The 16,706-nt window shown below is 39.4% G+C and overlaps 1 protein-coding gene across 5 annotated transcripts in view; it reads right to left on the reverse strand.

Annotated features, from left to right (window-relative positions):
• The window catches only part of PTPN4 (protein tyrosine phosphatase non-receptor type 4), a 98,669-nt gene that overhangs the window by 67,012 nt on the left and 14,951 nt on the right, over positions 1–16,706 (reverse strand). Inside the window, exons 1-2 of one of the 5 annotated variants that reach the window (XR_007378682.1) lie at positions 4,321–16,624; positions 435–3,499 (exon numbers count right to left, since the gene is read on the reverse strand). The exons of 2 other annotated variants lie outside the window; for them this stretch is intronic. The gene's annotated coding sequence lies outside the window, so the exon portion shown is untranslated. Of the gene's footprint in view, positions 1–434; positions 3,905–4,320; positions 16,625–16,706 lie in introns of those variants that run through there. 2 more of the 5 variants (XM_048953766.1, XM_048953767.1) reach the window with 2 other exon arrangements.

The raw sequence follows: 16,706 nt of genomic DNA on the forward strand, positions 1-16,706 counted from the left end.
CTCTGTGGTCAAACATATGAACACAAAGCATATTTAAACCTCTGTCAACATACGTACATATAAAAAAGGACACAGCCATTAAGCACGGACACATCAAGAATACAGAGAATACAATTTCTCCTGAGCAGCTACTATTGATCTTGCTGGACATTTTGTAAACATACCAGAAAAAACACACAGATGGCTACCAATTCCTTCTGAGGTTACACATCCTAACTCACATTAACTAAAATATTTTTTATACACAGTGAATTGTTTAAACTGGATTTCCTTTGGATTAATTTTTGCATACAAAAATTAAGGTGTCTGCTTGTAATTTTTCAGGACCTTCTGCTAAGGGTGTAATACTTAACACACTTGAACTAATAATCCAAAGCATGTGCTGCTACAGAAATCGGAGAAGGACAGAACTTGTGCAATGAAACTCCACTTACCTCTCAGGTCTACAGAGGGAGTAAGCCGTGCAGTTCCTGCCTCAGCTCAGGTTTCAAGCAATGAAGCAATTCTAGGGAGTGTTCCCTATCAAAGGGCAGAACATTCCTGTGATACTTGCTTGGTTAGGGCATTAAAGAGCATACAGAAGCTTCCAATGTGAATTTTCAGCATTCTCTATTCTTTTCTATAAAACTGTAAAATGACAACTTGCTTGGCTTACAATAAACTAACCCATTTTAAGCAGCTTAATAATTAAGCAGTTGGTTAAGAAAGTAATTAACTGAAATTTAGTTTATCCAAGAGCGCAACTGATTTGCTGACTCAAAGTAAAAAGTACTTTAAGAGACTTAGCAGCCTGTACTGCACATAAGACAACTACTTTCGTATAGTGCAGTATGCCCAAATGCATGCAAGGACATGAGAAATTTTCTTTTTCATGGCTAATCTGAAGAACCTACTGCACTGCCAGATTAAGAGCAAAGCTTCTGAAATGCTTTCCAATTTGTTTACAAGTTCTAGTGACCCAGAAGACATCTACTGCCACTGCACAGCCCATCTGCTGATCTGGGACCAGCACATCACACAAATTGGATACAACAGGTGGAAGAGTAGGCTGGACTTATAGAAAATCCTCGAAATATAATGTAGTGTGGATGTAGTTGATGATGCAGATACTAACATTATCCACATAACTCAATTAGGAGAAAAGAACTACAAGAAGTGCAAAGAAAATATAGAAGATTTATACAACATATTACAACATCTTTCATGTGTGTGGCTTTGGGGGATTGGCTGTGGATTTTGGTACAGGCTTGACAACTAATTTAATAATTACTCTCAGTCCTAAAATTATTTGAAGACACTTTTTGTAAATGAACCCCTCCTTGGGAAATGCTTTACAATACTACTTGTGATTGGGGTTTCAAATCTGAGCAACTGCTGCACGACATCAAGTGGGATTTTTATAATTGCAACTACAAGATGAAGTGTCTTCCTCCATCACTGCCAATATTGCATTCTTTCCAATATAAAAATAATAAATGAAAATATGAATAAGTATTTGGTCACCCTACACAGGATAGCAGACAATCAGTTAGAGAAAGCTGGAACATGCATAACAGAATGCAGAAAGTTAGTTCAGTAGCACCACAGCAATCTACTGCTTCATCTGAAAACTAAACCATTCAACTCAACAGTACCCTCTTGCTCTCCTCCCTTCCCCCAAGAATAAGACTGCAGCTAACAGAACAGTCTATTATAAGTGATGCTTCTGACTAATTAACATCAATACTCATTATACTTGAACTGCCATACACCCAGTGCTCTGAAACAAGGCCTCAAACTCAGCTTCTCACTTTCTCTTCTTTGGGTCTGAAATAGGACAGTATGGGAAGCTTGGAAGCTGCTCCAGATTAGGCATGACCTGAGGTGACACTGAAAATTTGCATAGAACGAAAATAAATGGAATTACAAATCTAGACTCCAAATAAGCTCAACGTGGTTCACTTTGAATCCAATCTTAAGTTTCAAATGTATTATCCAAGAATAGTCCATACCACATTCTGACTGGCAACCTGCTACATCCGGTGTACCCGTAGGCACCCTAACGAGCCCAAACAGAGCTGCTATCTCTCTATTAAGCCATTCTGCATTCATAGCTTTCTGTAAACAACAACCTAGAGCCAATCTCTAAGGAGTCACTTGATCATAGTGTGACAGCTTTATGGAACACTTTAGGAAAAGAATAACAGCGCAAGAGGAAGTTGAGCGTGCTGCTGAAGCCAGGAACATCTTAGAGTATATTGGTAGTTTCAAGCCTGTAATATGAAAACAGATGCTGTGAATTTGCAGGAAGTCAAAGAAGGGAAGAGACAAGGTCACAATAAGTAACAGATCATTACCAGATGTTATTGGATGGGTCCCCAGTGGTCATTACAGCCATCAGGGAGGCCAGAACACTAAAACAACCAAATTTTACAGCTGACCGAAGCCAATTGCAAGCCAGGGTGAGGCCCAGCTCACCGCACCTTCCCACACACAATGTTCTTTGTGTAAGGGCAGAAAAGGATAAAGCTGCCTGCACAGAGGATGAGGAAGAAGAGTATTAAGTATCACAGAATGGTGAATTTAACTACCCCTCTATTTTTTAAGTATTATAAATAAATATGCAAATGTATTAATAAAACAAATCACCTCTTTCTTGGTACGCAGCTGCTAGATTATGATATTTGGAGGCTTTTTATTCTTTTAAAAGACTATTAGGAATGAACAGAACAGCTTTCCAAACTCACTTCCACCTCCAATGATTTCAAGTGGATTAGACTCAGAACCTGCCCTTATTTGAAAATATGTTTTAAAATGGCAGTCCATGACCCTAACACAGATGATTGCTAATACAACACTTCCTATTCCCAAAGCTGGATTTCTTATTTTGGTTTCATGACTCAATTCTATAATAGGATTTAATAAATGGAGGTTATAGAGGAACATTACCAAAATATCGTCTTGATAGAAACTTCCCAAAATAAACTCGCAGTAAGTTTTTTTAACATGTTCCCTAAAATAGGTTAAATAGTTTTAAATTTGATTTTGCACTAAAAAGAAATTCTAGTTTCCATGCAACTGTAAGGTTGGGAAGCCTAAACTATTTGCTCACCAAAAGTAAAAAAAAAAAGCTGAAATCACTGCAAGTTCAGATAAACTAAAACCAGAAGCTGCATTTTTAACATAGTTTAAGAAGCCAAAAGAGAAAAAATAAAATACAAACTGCTGGCCTTCAACCACTGGATACAACTGAGTAGATAAAGCAGGGGAAAAACACCTCTGTATGCTACAAAGTTGCATGTTATAACTTGATATGACTGTAAAAGAACAAGTCATGCATTCTCTATACCCAACAAGCCTCATCCACAATTACCAGAAGGCAGCTTTAACAGAAAAGAGCAATGGAGAAAATCAGATCTGGTTACCAACCACTGGAATACACACAGATCAATCCATAGCAGCTGGCTGAATGGGCAGCATTAGTTCTAGTCATGGCAGCTGTGTTATGAAGCCTTTGAAGCTGGAGACAGAAAACAAACCGGTAAAATTCAGAAAAAGCTTTTATTCTACTTATAGCCAACTTCAAGTTGAATTTTGGCTGGCACTAGAACTGAAGTATTAGACGAGGGAGGAAAGTTGTCTGCGTATATTCTGTTCAGAATAACTAAACCTGAGCCAAACTACCTTCAATAGACTTAAACACAGCAGATGCTAATTCTGAGGCTGAATGTAACTAATTGGACACTCTCCATCAAACTTAGTTTTTAATCAGAAATGCCACTTCCATAAAATAGAAATTTTCACATGGAAAATTTCAGTTTTGCCAAAAAAACATCGATTTTCTGTTGGGAACATTCAAATAATGGCTGGCTGGCTACCTGCCTGGAAAACTCCTGTCAACTTTGCTTCTTCCTCCAACAAAGAACAAGCCAAGGAAAGCCTTCCAGCAGCGCTGCCCAGAGCAGTGACCTCACTCCAGCCATGCCCTGGCTCTCAGCTTCCATCCTGCACTGCCCAGCTCTGCACCAGAGCTCAATGCTCTCTCCCCAGGGAAGAGCAAGTTTGGTGATGGACCTGTGCAGAAACTCAGAGCATCTCAAATACTTTTTTTTTTTTTTTTTTTTAAAGAGATTTCACAGTTTTGCTACTTAAAGCCGCTTTTAGATAAGTACTTTTCTGACTCACCTCTGTCTCCTCTGAAAGCTTTTCTTTATAGGAAACAATTTCTATTTTCAAGCCAACCCAAGAGGACTAGAAGTTCACAGAGATTTGACTGAATCTGGCAATGAAAATATTGCTTGTGTTCAAGTAACTTAGCAGTTAAACCTGAAAATCACTCACCTGAAATAAAAATAGAAGAACCTGGAGAGGGGGGAGTTTTGCTTCTCAAGTGATCTCGAAGTGGTCTAAGCTTCCCAGATTTGTAAACTATAAAAATCTACTCTGTAAAAGGGTCATTTTCATAGATCCTGTCCAGAAAAAAAAGACAGCATGATTCCATCTGTATTTCTTATGAGGTGCAACATGAAGCCAACCCAATGGTTCTCCAAAGCTGTGTCATGCTGACCTCAACCACAGCATTCTGTCAGGGATTATGACCCTCTGAAATTCTAGGCTCAGACCCCGGACTCTACACACTTCAAACATTTTAAGCTCTACAAACTCAGTAGATAAACATGTAGAAAGAAAAATTACCCTCACTTTTGGGATGCATTTCTTTCTTTTGAAGGTGACAAACTTACAGAAGCATACAATGCTTCTGTAAAAACAGTATTGGGAGAAAAGGTAATGCAAGAGGATGGCAATGCCCCAACCTTATTTAAGAGGTTTATAATTCTTAGGGCTTATCAGAGCAGATTTGAAAATACTCAAGTTTTATTGCTTTTATTCCTGAAAATGGCTATTGTTTTTTCCTTGTAGTTTTGTTCTCTGCAGAATTACACAGTATTACTTGGAAGTTTCCACAAAATTAACAAAAACTGCAGTAGTTACCAATGGAGCAGAAAGCAGCAGCTCATGACCAAGGCTAACTGTGAAGATACTGCAACAAAAACATCTCTACATTTCCACCTTCTAAAAGTAAAGGCAAAAATAGCAGGAATGGAACTTGAACAGCCACAAAACTTTGAAAGAGGATATTTTTAAACACAAACCGGCACCAAAATGAAGTCACGCCATGTTACCCAAGAGAAAGTAAAATTCAAAGAGGCAAAACTTGTAATTATATTCTATTCATCTCAGCCCAGACAGTTACCTCTCACATAATGATACAAAAGAAGCTGACTTCTAATTAAACATAACAGTGAATTAGTTCTCAGGCAAGGGACACGTGTTTCCTATATGAAAACAGTAAGCATCATTCATTGCATTTAGTAAAACATTCTATTGAGAAAAATGGCCTGAGCATTCTGCTCAGACCTGAAAACTTCTAAAACCAGCACCACTCAAGAAAAGATACTGCTGGCTTGAGATGCAGTCATTCATTTACTCTACATTTCAGTGTTCTGAGAAGGCAAACAGCTTCTCCTCAAGAGCACTCACGTTCAGCAAAACAGAGACCCCAGAGCTTCTTCAACACATTGGCTCAGCTCAGTACGAAGCTTCATGTCCCAAAGAAGCAGGAGCACAACAACACTACAAACCAGTAAGCTAACTAAACAACAGAATAAATGGATCACAGCTCCAGTTGGAATAAAACAGTTGAGCAGGACAAGCAAGCACCCACACTTGGAGTTAGCATGTGACAGAGCTCAAAAGCAGCAAGTTATTAAAAGGAGAAAGTACTACAAAACTATGAAAGACTATGACAAGCTTTATGCCACCCTATTATTTATCATGCTGCTATTAAAAAAACAAGAAGAGCTGATACTCTGGCAGCAAACCAACAAGGGAAGAGCTCATCACCTGTGACAACACCTTGCCTGTAATTAAATAATCTGTTATTTGTCTTCAGAAAACATCCAGCAGGCTGCAGCTCTGGCCACTCCTTACTCATAACTTACATTTACTTTTTTGCGATAAAAATCACTTAACCATAAAAGTTTATCTCTGAAGTCTTAATCAAGTGATAAATTTATCTTTATATGTAAAGTTTAGTTTTAGCAGTGAAGTTAGCTCTACTTAGATGTAAAAGTTTGATGTTAAAAAATGAATATGCGCTATGTTACATAACATTTGCAGTTCAACTGCCTATCTTAGCCTTTCCTCAGTGTTTAAGAATCAAAGAGAAAAACAATGCTGTATTCCTAAAGTCAAGTGATTGAAGCAGCAGATCGGTTTAAGAGCCTTCAACCCACACTAATTCACCTTCCAGTATACAGAAGATTTACAAAACGCTTAACAAAAAAAGAACACATTTGAATCTTCCTTTCCACTGAAACACGTGGAACAAATACTCTTGCAGCCAACAAAGAGCAGTTCTAATGCCCAGGCTGTCAGTAAAGAGAAAGTCACAATGCACTACCTTACAGCCAGCCTGGGTGCCATGAGGAACAGCACCACAACGGCTGGGCCTGACCTGCTCTAAGGGCTTACAACTCATTTCCAATGAGAAGGAGCTTTAGGTAATGAGTTACTGTACCCACCAAATGTGTGTCCATTTCAAACTCATAACAGAAGGAACAAGCTCTGGAAGCATATGGTAGTCTATGGAAAACTGACAGTGGAGACCTGATGCTACCCTCGGTGAGCACGTTTCCAGCAGAGCTGCCACATTACGAATACCAGAAGTTAAAACAGTTTGTTTTTTTTTTTTAATTAAGAAAAGCCTCATTTTGCCATATTCAGCCACGTTCATTGACCGTAAAATCAATATACTTCTACGATACCAAACATTCAATGTTTGGAAACTCATTAAAAGCTATCATGGGGACTGCTGACATTTAGCCAAAGCTCCTATCAAAGACAAGGCAAAAGCTCAAACAAATTAAGAAAGAAAATGATGTTACAATGTGTACACTGAGGAAGTAACTACATTCTCAAGCACACTTGTGGCCCAAGCCAAACACAGTGAAGGACTTAAAATTAGACTGCACTTTTTCCGCCCAACTTTTGAGACTATTTTGGAGAATAATTCACTTTTTAGTTGCACATGGACTTGCACTGGTAAAGTAATTGAAATAATCATCATACACAGAAAGCCCCTCTCATCAGCACACCGCACAAACGTCGGTATGCTGAGATGTGAATCTCTGACAGACTCTGAAACTCCTCCAGGCCTCCCTGAAGCTAAAAGGATTGAAGTCCTTCGACAGAGATGGTAAAAGCAAGAGTCTCTAACGAACAAAGATTTGCAGAGTGAACTCAAGTTTCTCAGCTTCTTGTCCCTTTGGTATGGGTAAGAATTCAAATCTCTACTGTTTTCTACTGAAGTAGTGGAAGAGATGCTATTCTGCCAGCAAATAAAGTCATCGCTTCCTTGAATACCTTTCCTTTGAGGCCATCAGTGAGCGCTTTCTGCTCAAAGCCAAGCAGTCAACATTCTGGGACAGATTCATTTCCTTTTTCTAAAGGGGAACAGAAGCTACTGTGAAAGAACCAACTCAAAATACAGAGCACATGAGAGCTGCAGTGTCTCCCTCTGAATAATGCCCCAGGCAAGACACTGCTGGTGGCAGGAGGATGGAACATCTGGAATTCATCCTATTGTCAGCCATCCCAAAGTCGCAGGGAGTCTCTGGGGAAAAATTCAACATCAAATCAGGTGTGATCAGATCCAGCAACACTAACATGCACAGAAATTACAAAGAACCACCAAGCTGCATTTGCTTGTTAACCCCTTCTCCATGGTGCAGAGGTGACCAACTGCATAGACCCAAAACACAGTACAGAAGAAAAAAGATTAACAAAAGCCAAAAAGAAATCAATCAGATATAACAGACAAAAAAGGAACAATGGAGGAAAGCTTTGACATAAGACAACAAATGAGAAACCATACTGGTGAGATCATGTAAACTCAAAAGCAATGCACATGAACTTTTTATGAAGAATCTAGCTCAGCTTCCCAAATGCCCAGAGTAAGCTCTTCTAGAGATTTTATGTTTTATCTAAAGGAAAACGCAGTTCTAAAACTCCTCACAATTCTTGCTTATGTTTCGTTCTTAAAAATAACTTAAAATAGGCTGGCGCTTTTTGGCCACTGTTGCTTCCCCTGGAAAGGCAGACACAAACACAGGGCCTGCACATTACATATTCACAAGCTGATGCAGTTGCCACATTGAAGCTACAAGGCTAATTACTGAAACCATCAGCTCTACATCATTTCTCTCCTTTCTTCAAGTTTTCCTGATCCCTTCCATCTCCCTCCTTCCTTCACTTCTCAAGGCTGAACAATCCCCCTTTTCTACTGTTCAATTCCATTCACAGTCCAAATCCTTCTCCACATGATGCCTACCTCTTTTATCACCTTTCAGCTTTTCTCTCTGGCCTGTTCCACCCCTATCTTTGTTGTTCTGTGTCCTACTTACCTGAGGTGGGCACAGCAGACAGAACAGCCTTCCATGTGCTTGTGAAAGGACATCACTGTTTACACCGCATTACAGAAAATAGCAAAAGGTTTTTAAAAGATTTCCCCCCAATCAGAAAAATCAGTGAAGGACCTGCATATTCAATGACTTCCACTTAAAGAGCCTCACAGTCACATGAATCATGAAACCCACATGAATCTGGGCATGAGGACATCATCCTCCTTCATTTCCCTACTATCTGTCCAAAGGGAACTAATTCAATGCCTAGTAATGCTTAGTGATGATTCTCCTTCAAAATAAAACCTTCGGGAGAGAAAACAACGCAGGAAAACTGATTAATTGCAAGTCTATTCATAATGTAAAAAGCATGTTGACAGTAACAAGATACAGCTTTCCAAAGCTAAGCTTTTTGATATCTAAAACGAGAATAGAACTTACAGCTTGTATAAGTATTAAGAGACACCATGAAGATAAAAGATCACATTCATTTTTTAAAGTGGATCTACTGCAGAAATCATGTGGAGAAGGAACAGCATAACCCCACACAAATGAATCTACAGAGACGGCATTAAAAGGAGACAAGCTCTCCAAGTTGGCACAACCTGCACTGCTCCAGGTGGGCACCACGCTTGGAAACTCTTTTCATTCTTGTGCCTCTGCAGTCAGGGCCAACCTGTCTTACACCCACCTCTACAGGCACTCTTACAGTTAAATTAAACATGCCTTCAGCTTCCTCAATTTAATTGCAATCTTCTGACATAAAGTAAAACTTCTGCTTCTTATGGGAATTATTTTTCCCCTAAAGGACAAAGGTACAACATCCTAAAAATAATGCTTTTATGAGACTTTTTATTATAAGGCAGCATCAGTACAGCAGCCATGGACTGCTTCTTCCAAAGCTTTTTCATAAACTAGGACTCAACATCTCTATTAGAGGGGGAAAAAAAATAAAAAAGGCTATGCCAAACACTTTTTAGCCAATAGATAAGCTGTATTATCTTAGAAGTGCAGCTTATTTATATTGCCTACAGAAAATATTTCTCCCAACTGCAGTAAAGATAGGTTCTCGGGCTTTAAATACAACTCATCAGATTCTCTTATTTAATACCACTACAAAATAATAATTAAAAAAATAAGCTTTACTGGCAGGTTTTTTTTTTTCTTGTTAATATAAATTAATTTTTCCATACTCTATTAGCAGTAACAGTGCCCTAACATCACTCAAGAACACTGTTTGCCAGTTCTGAGCATGAGGCATTTTTCATTAGTCAATTATCTGAGCTCCTTATGGTGTGCCCTCCTGTGCACATCCTGCCCCAGTACCTCAATGCCACAAACTCAGTTTCTGCTTTAACTAAGCCTTCCAGCACGCATGCAGTCTAACGCTGCCAAAGTGCTTTGGAAGGCATCAATTGTCACATCCCAATATTAAAAGACTAAAAGAAGAGTGACGTATGGCAATGTATAGAATGCACTTGTTAAGAAAGAAATCAAATAACTGGGTTCCCTCTGTTCTCCAGTTTCTGTTCACATACACACTGCACTGTAGGTGAATTTGAAGCAGTTGCAGGAGCTTCTCTCTGCTCAGCAGAGGGAATAAGGTCTTTGCTGCACTCCCATAGATGTGCAGAAGAGACATTCTCCAAAAAACAGAGACACTAGCAGCACAAATGGCCATCCTCAGTGACAAGATGCAATTACTACTTAAATAGCAATGTGTTCTCACCACAATATCACCAATCACAATCAGTTCTGCTTGGAAACCAATTCTTTCATAACAAGTACACAAAGACACAAAGCGTGGTAAGTCAGGAGCAAACCACTACCCAGTTCTGTTAGCCCAGCAGCTCTGACCAGAGAATAAGTAGTCACCAGCAAGTATCTGTCGCAAGGGATTGGTAAATAGCAACTAGCCATCTCGAAAAGATGCCGTTGGAATGGGGCTGCCAATATCAGCTCCACAGGCCCAGAATTGTCAGGAAACTGAGTAAATACTGATAACACCCCAGTCTGCTGTGAAATTGTTGACGTTTTCTGTGGAAACGTGTGACAACAGCATGTAATTTGTTCCCTGCAACTCAGGAAGGAGGGTGACCCATTGCTAGGAAGGACTGAACATCTCCAGGAAGCTATGAAGAGTAAAAAAACACAGCTCCATGGGTCCTTACACACTCCAATAAATGTTTAAGTCATCCCAGCTTTGGCCAACACTGGAAAGGACCCTCTCTTCTGCGCCAGAATGGTCAGAAACTGGAGACTGGGAAGCCAGAGTACACAAGCGGTGTGATTCCAACTGGATCCCTTGGTCTCTGGGCACAGTGATGCTAAGGACAAGTGAAACAGTGGTGGACTGTAACAGGCACCTACTGCTCCTCCAGGCAGTGGAGAAGAGAAAAACGTAAAGAAGAAATGAATCAAAGCTTGTCCTTTTCAGATTCAAGAGCTGGCATCAGGGATTTCTTAATAATGAATATGACAGACAGAGGCTATATGCTGAAGAGTTTACCACCATCGCAGCCTTACCCCTTTGAAAAGAAGCTCCCACTCTCCAAGGACCAGCACAGCATGATTATTCAACAGAAGGTCACCCAAAACTTTCTCAAAGAAAAATAACTTTTTTCGCCACCCAAGAGTATGAGGAATCCACAGTGTCCATCCAAAAACGTGCTGTTCTCTAAGTCACAGCTGGAATCCCAAGAGCAGAAATCCCTGTTATTTAACATAAAACTAGCAAGAAGCCTGCGCCTGCTGGTGACAGGCAGGCAGACTGCTAGGAGCTGTGCTGATTCTTTAAGAAGCACTATTAAATAACAGACTTGTCCATCTGTCCTCTCAAAGTATATAAAGAGAAACACAAATTAGAATTTGTTCAGTGTTAGATCATCTGCTTTCCTCTAAGAAAATCTGCTGAAAAAACAGGAGAGAAATGAAGAGGTGCCAAGTAGAGTGAGCAAGTGCTGACAGAGCTCATGGAAGTGCAGAAAAATCTCATCTAGCTCTCAAGAAATCCAAAATAAATAACTGAAGAGGACAGATACCCAAACACACACAGCTTATGCATTCTTTGTGGTAGGCTTTAGAAAAAAACAGGTTATGCTGCATGTACATCTCTGGCATATGGTGGTCACTACAGCAAAGTAACTCGCATCTACAAACAACCAGAAATACTTTTGCCACTTTATATTTCGTAAACCATTTTGTAAGCTTGCTGTGACACTTCTGAAACACAATATGGGAAGATGGAGTAGGAGTAGCTATGCCATCTTTACATTGCTAGTTCTAATGATGCCACAAAGCTGGTTTTCACATCTCATCTTGAAATTCCATGGACAGTTCGATTTTTAACCACAGGTGATAGGGAAGGTTTTAACATTATAGTTGTTTGAACATTTATCTGAAATTCACCTTTGTTCTTAGCTTGTTTTCCTGATTTGTTGTCTTCATTAAGAAGCCCCTTTCAATTTTCTGCTGGATACGACTGAGAAATTTCAGAGTATACAAACTGCTTTGCAGTGGAACACTATCTGGTTTAATGGAGACTAGAGAGCTTTTACTTAGGTGCCCATTTTCAAAACAGCTGCAGATAAAAGTATGACATCTATGGGAAGTACACAAAATCTATGCAAGGCAACAAGGGAGAGATATTAAGCTGACTGTTTGACAGTAATATTTAGGTAAAGAAAATAAAATCACCATCTCTGCTAGTAGAAATTCAAGAAAAATATTATCCCAGGAATTAGAGAACAATTCCTGAATGAAGATCATGCCATCTTTTCAGAAGGGTAATGGCTTATGGAGAAGAGCTTGCAGGAGGATCCATGTTACTGGGAGGTACCAGAACAGGATGGATACAGACTAAAAAGACGACATGCAACCATCAAGAATAGGAGGAAGCAGCCAACATTACCTCTGAGACAGGGAGCACTGTGCGTCCAGGACAGCAGTATCAGCTTGGGGAATGCACACACAATATCATAAGGCCTTGGTATATTTTGAGGGATGGTATAGAAGTGAGAGGACTAATGCTCAGAAGTCACAGATATTTACATTTTACCTGCCATTGCTTTCATTTTCTGTTTTGGAGTTAGAGACCAGAATTCAATAATTCACCCTTAGCAGGACAGTGCATCAGATGCTGATAATAAACTTGGGAGAACAACCTATTTACCAGAAAGAAAAAAATCGTAACACCAAATGATCACCTATAGTCTAAGCAAACACACAATTGTTTCTATATTAAACTCAGATTTTTGTTTTACTTCAGAGTCTAATTTTCAAAAGAACCAGATTGACGCTTTTGTCCTAGAAACAAAAGGAAATTCTGAAGGTCAATAATCAGGATTCCAATAGTCAGAAAGAAGGCAAGGACAACGTGATAAACTCTAGCTCATGTGATTTGACCAGAGGATAATTAATATCATCTCTTCCTGAAAGAGCATGCACAACTGAATATCAAAGCAAAGCTTCAGAAAATCTGTATTAATGGAGCATATCACACTGTTCAAGAACATCGAGTTTTGTTTTGTGTTTTTCCCAAGATACAAGTGAATAAGGAACAGAAGGAACATAATTGGTGAACTTTTGAGGAACAACAAAAGATATTTTTATTTCAGTTGAAACATTTTGACACTCAAATGCAGGCAGATGCACCATTACATATGGTCTCGGATCCAGCAAGAATGTCTATTTACCTGACAACTGTGGGAGCATGCAATTAAGATGCTATTTTGTATTACTTGCATGTCTCAGTTGATGTAATTTAAGATGTCCAGTTTTGTAATTTAAATTAAAACACATATTTCAACATTCCAGAATCAGATTCCAGATTTTCTTTTTTGTAATTCTTTTGCTGACGCCCCTATTGATCACTTTTAATGATAAGAATGACGTGAACAAGCAGCTTTGGAAAATGCATTGAACAACATGGGGGAGAGGGAAAGAAGTTAAGGAAAAAAGCCACAGATACCAGGATTTCAAAAAGATGTGATCATGTCAGGGACTATTAGGCATTACTCTGATGAACTCTTTATTTGACATAACCTGGCACTGCTAGCTGAAGCAGCATTCCTGACCTACTCCTGTGTCTGGCCACTTGTCTCCAGCCTTGCATCATCCTCTCCCTACTGCTGACACGGCCATTTGTACAGCCATATGGTAACCCAGAGCGGAGAATTAAGAAACAACACAATTTTGGCAACATTATTTTTCAGTCAGACCAACTCCCCGCCATGGTTCACTGTGTGGTTCAAGCACTACGGCAGCACAAGGAAGACAGGAGGGGCCACAGGGAGAGGATGCAGCGCCTTCGTTCAGAATCATGGTCCAAATGGTAAAACAGAGTTGAGGTATTGCATGCAGCCAAGGGAAGATCATTCATTTCATGAAAAGCAAAAAGAAAAATAAAAGCGTAGATAACAGTCACAATGTGGGGAAAAAGGTAAAAGGAAACTCTAAACAGAAGTTTCAGATTGTGCATTCACTGAATGTGGGGCAGGACAGCTGGATAAAATGGGGCACTAAGCACAGTAATCAATGGGATTATTTTTATTTATCACAATGAAGTCGAAGCAGGCACTTGTTGCAAAGAAAGTGTAAGAAATTCAGTAAATTAAAGCAGGATGAAGGATGATAAATTCAATGGAAAGAGATGAAGATGCAGAAATACAAGGGCAATCATTTACAGAAAGAGCCAATGGCACATACTCTCCTGCATTGCCAGAGACCAGACATCTCATGTATCCTCCACCACTTCCAAAGCTATTTACAGACTATCACAAAATAAGCCTGAATTCATTAAATCCAAACCATGCATCAAAGCCAAAAATTAACATCCACTTGTCAGCGCTGAAATAGTGGTGCTCTTTTTATGTTTAGCTAAACCTTCCTCTGTATATTTGAATCCTTAACATCATTTCTCTACTTATCTGCCACTGTCCCCCTTAAAAATTCCTGCATTTTTTAGGTCCCTTTCACCACAGAATACACAAGGACAGGCATACAATACAGCAAACAATGACAATGAAGAACAGTTGGGAAGAAACAAGCAGCATGTGATTTGTTTTGTGGTATCTGCATCATTAATTTGTGTTTTGTTTCAGGAGGTGCCAGGAGAGAGATTAAGACTATAAAGCTAACACAGATTGTGCTGGAAAGGTCAAGTATTCCAAAGGATCATGAAAATTGAGTGATATAATAACACAGCCAAAAACATAACGTGAAAGAGACGATGAATATTGTCAGAAAACTTCCCTATAAGGCTCCCTGTACTACTTCATCTGAAGGTGGCACAGTGCCTGGCATATAGGAGAAAACTAGATGGTCAATAATCAATGCACACATCAGACATTTTATTGAATCTGTGCTTAGCTAGACAGATAGTAAAACTAAAAGGGCTTGAACAGAATACAAACAAGTATGAAATCAGACCTAAACACCTCTTTTGGTCTGTGTTCTACTAAGGTTTCCAGGAATATGAGATGCTTTAACACAACCCGTAATGAACAAGACTCCATCATTCTGTCTGTGCTGGTAAGAGACTTGCACAGAAGCTGGTATGTGCTGCACTTTCCTGCTTCAAATTTACGTACTCGCGAGGCATACAAGAAAAATAACCTCTTTTTATCCAAGACTCTCAAATATTTTACTGGGAAACAATATTTCTCATTTAAGAAACAGAAGAAGCAGATGCAGAAAACTGAGCAATTTGCCTGTCGTTGCACGGTGAGTCAGTGGCAGCAGCCCACGCTGGTCACACATCTCACTGTTCTTATCAGGTACTGGCATTGGAATAAGGGTTGTTATCTACATGCCATACATTAATAACAACATGATCCTCACATAACTTCAAATTTTATGCTTGTTCTTTTTTTTGCCATGACAATGAACGCAGGAATTTACACAACACACTGTAATACACCAGCTGCCTCCTTAGTCAATCCTTGTCTTCACTACCACAAGAAAAGGAGAAACACACCAAGGCTTACCAAGAGCATTGAAAATTAGCTATATGTCATAGTAAATAAAACCTACAGTCATCCCTATCTACAGTGTTAAAAAGCAAGCAAAACAGAAACCAATTTATTGCCAGTTATTACAAATCTGCACCAGGAAGGTTCAGTATAAACAGGGCCAGCTCCTTACACCTGTTATCACTAACCACTGTCAGCATCACTGAGCTTGCATCTTTAACCAGAGCCAACACAGCACTGGACTCCTTTATCTGTGCCAGTCATTCTGATGCAGACTTTCTCTCATCAAGGTATGAAAATGGATTAATATGTGAGAGATAAAGAAAAAATGATGACGGCGGTACAAATAAACAAGGAACATCAATATATAAACAAAAGAAATTCTTAGAAGAAAGGTTCATTTATGCAACTCTAAAAGACAAAAAACTCCTTTAATTAACGAGCAACCCTTAAATCCCACATTACTTGGCACGATCCCTATAGCATATCAACTTTGGCACACAGTCACACAACACAGCCCAGGAAAGACTGGATTTTATCTTCACCAGTGACCCTAGCAGACCATTCCAGAAAGACAGACCTTCCTGTTTTAACTAGTACCTACACACGTCTACAATTACAACTCTCTAGTAGAAGCCTCCACGTAGCTTTCTTACTGCACAGTCAAGTTTACTATTTATGAGAGCACTGCTGAAGTGCAGACCTTTTAAATTAATGCACATTGAAAATACGCATCATTACTTTTGCCAAGAAAACACTAAACATGGCATTTTGCTGTATGAAAAAACGTGAAAGATTAAAGCTGTTTTTTTGTTTTGTTTTGTGACAGAACATCTAATGTTACTGAAACAAACCAGCAGGAGTAGGCTGGGATAGGCAAATCCAAGGTGTACTGTAAAGCACCTGAACAAACACACTCCTCTACATGAAATCCGATGTGGTAGGGAGAGATGGATTCTGAAGTTCTTTCTTACAATGTTTCAAATGCAACATCCCAACCTCTCCACGCACTAAATACTTTGACAATTATCACCTGACAGTATGGGTGCCCACCCAATCCAAACCACTCTGGCTGGGCTCATAGGTCACTGCCAATGCTGATGGAGGCACAGGAACTGGAAGGGGAAAAGCAACAGAAATACGGGAAAATCTGCTTTAGGAACTGCAGTAGGCTCAGCACAGGTTGAGGGAGTTGCATCAGCTGCACTGTAAGCTACAAGCACGCTTTCACAGATATTCTTATTGAGAACAAGGTCTGCTATATTAACATAGCTCTTAGGGTGTCCATGAATCT

Source organism: Lagopus muta, chromosome 8 (genome assembly GCF_023343835.1).
Source record: "Lagopus muta isolate bLagMut1 chromosome 8, bLagMut1 primary, whole genome shotgun sequence".
NCBI lineage: Eukaryota > Metazoa > Chordata > Aves > Galliformes > Phasianidae > Lagopus > Lagopus muta.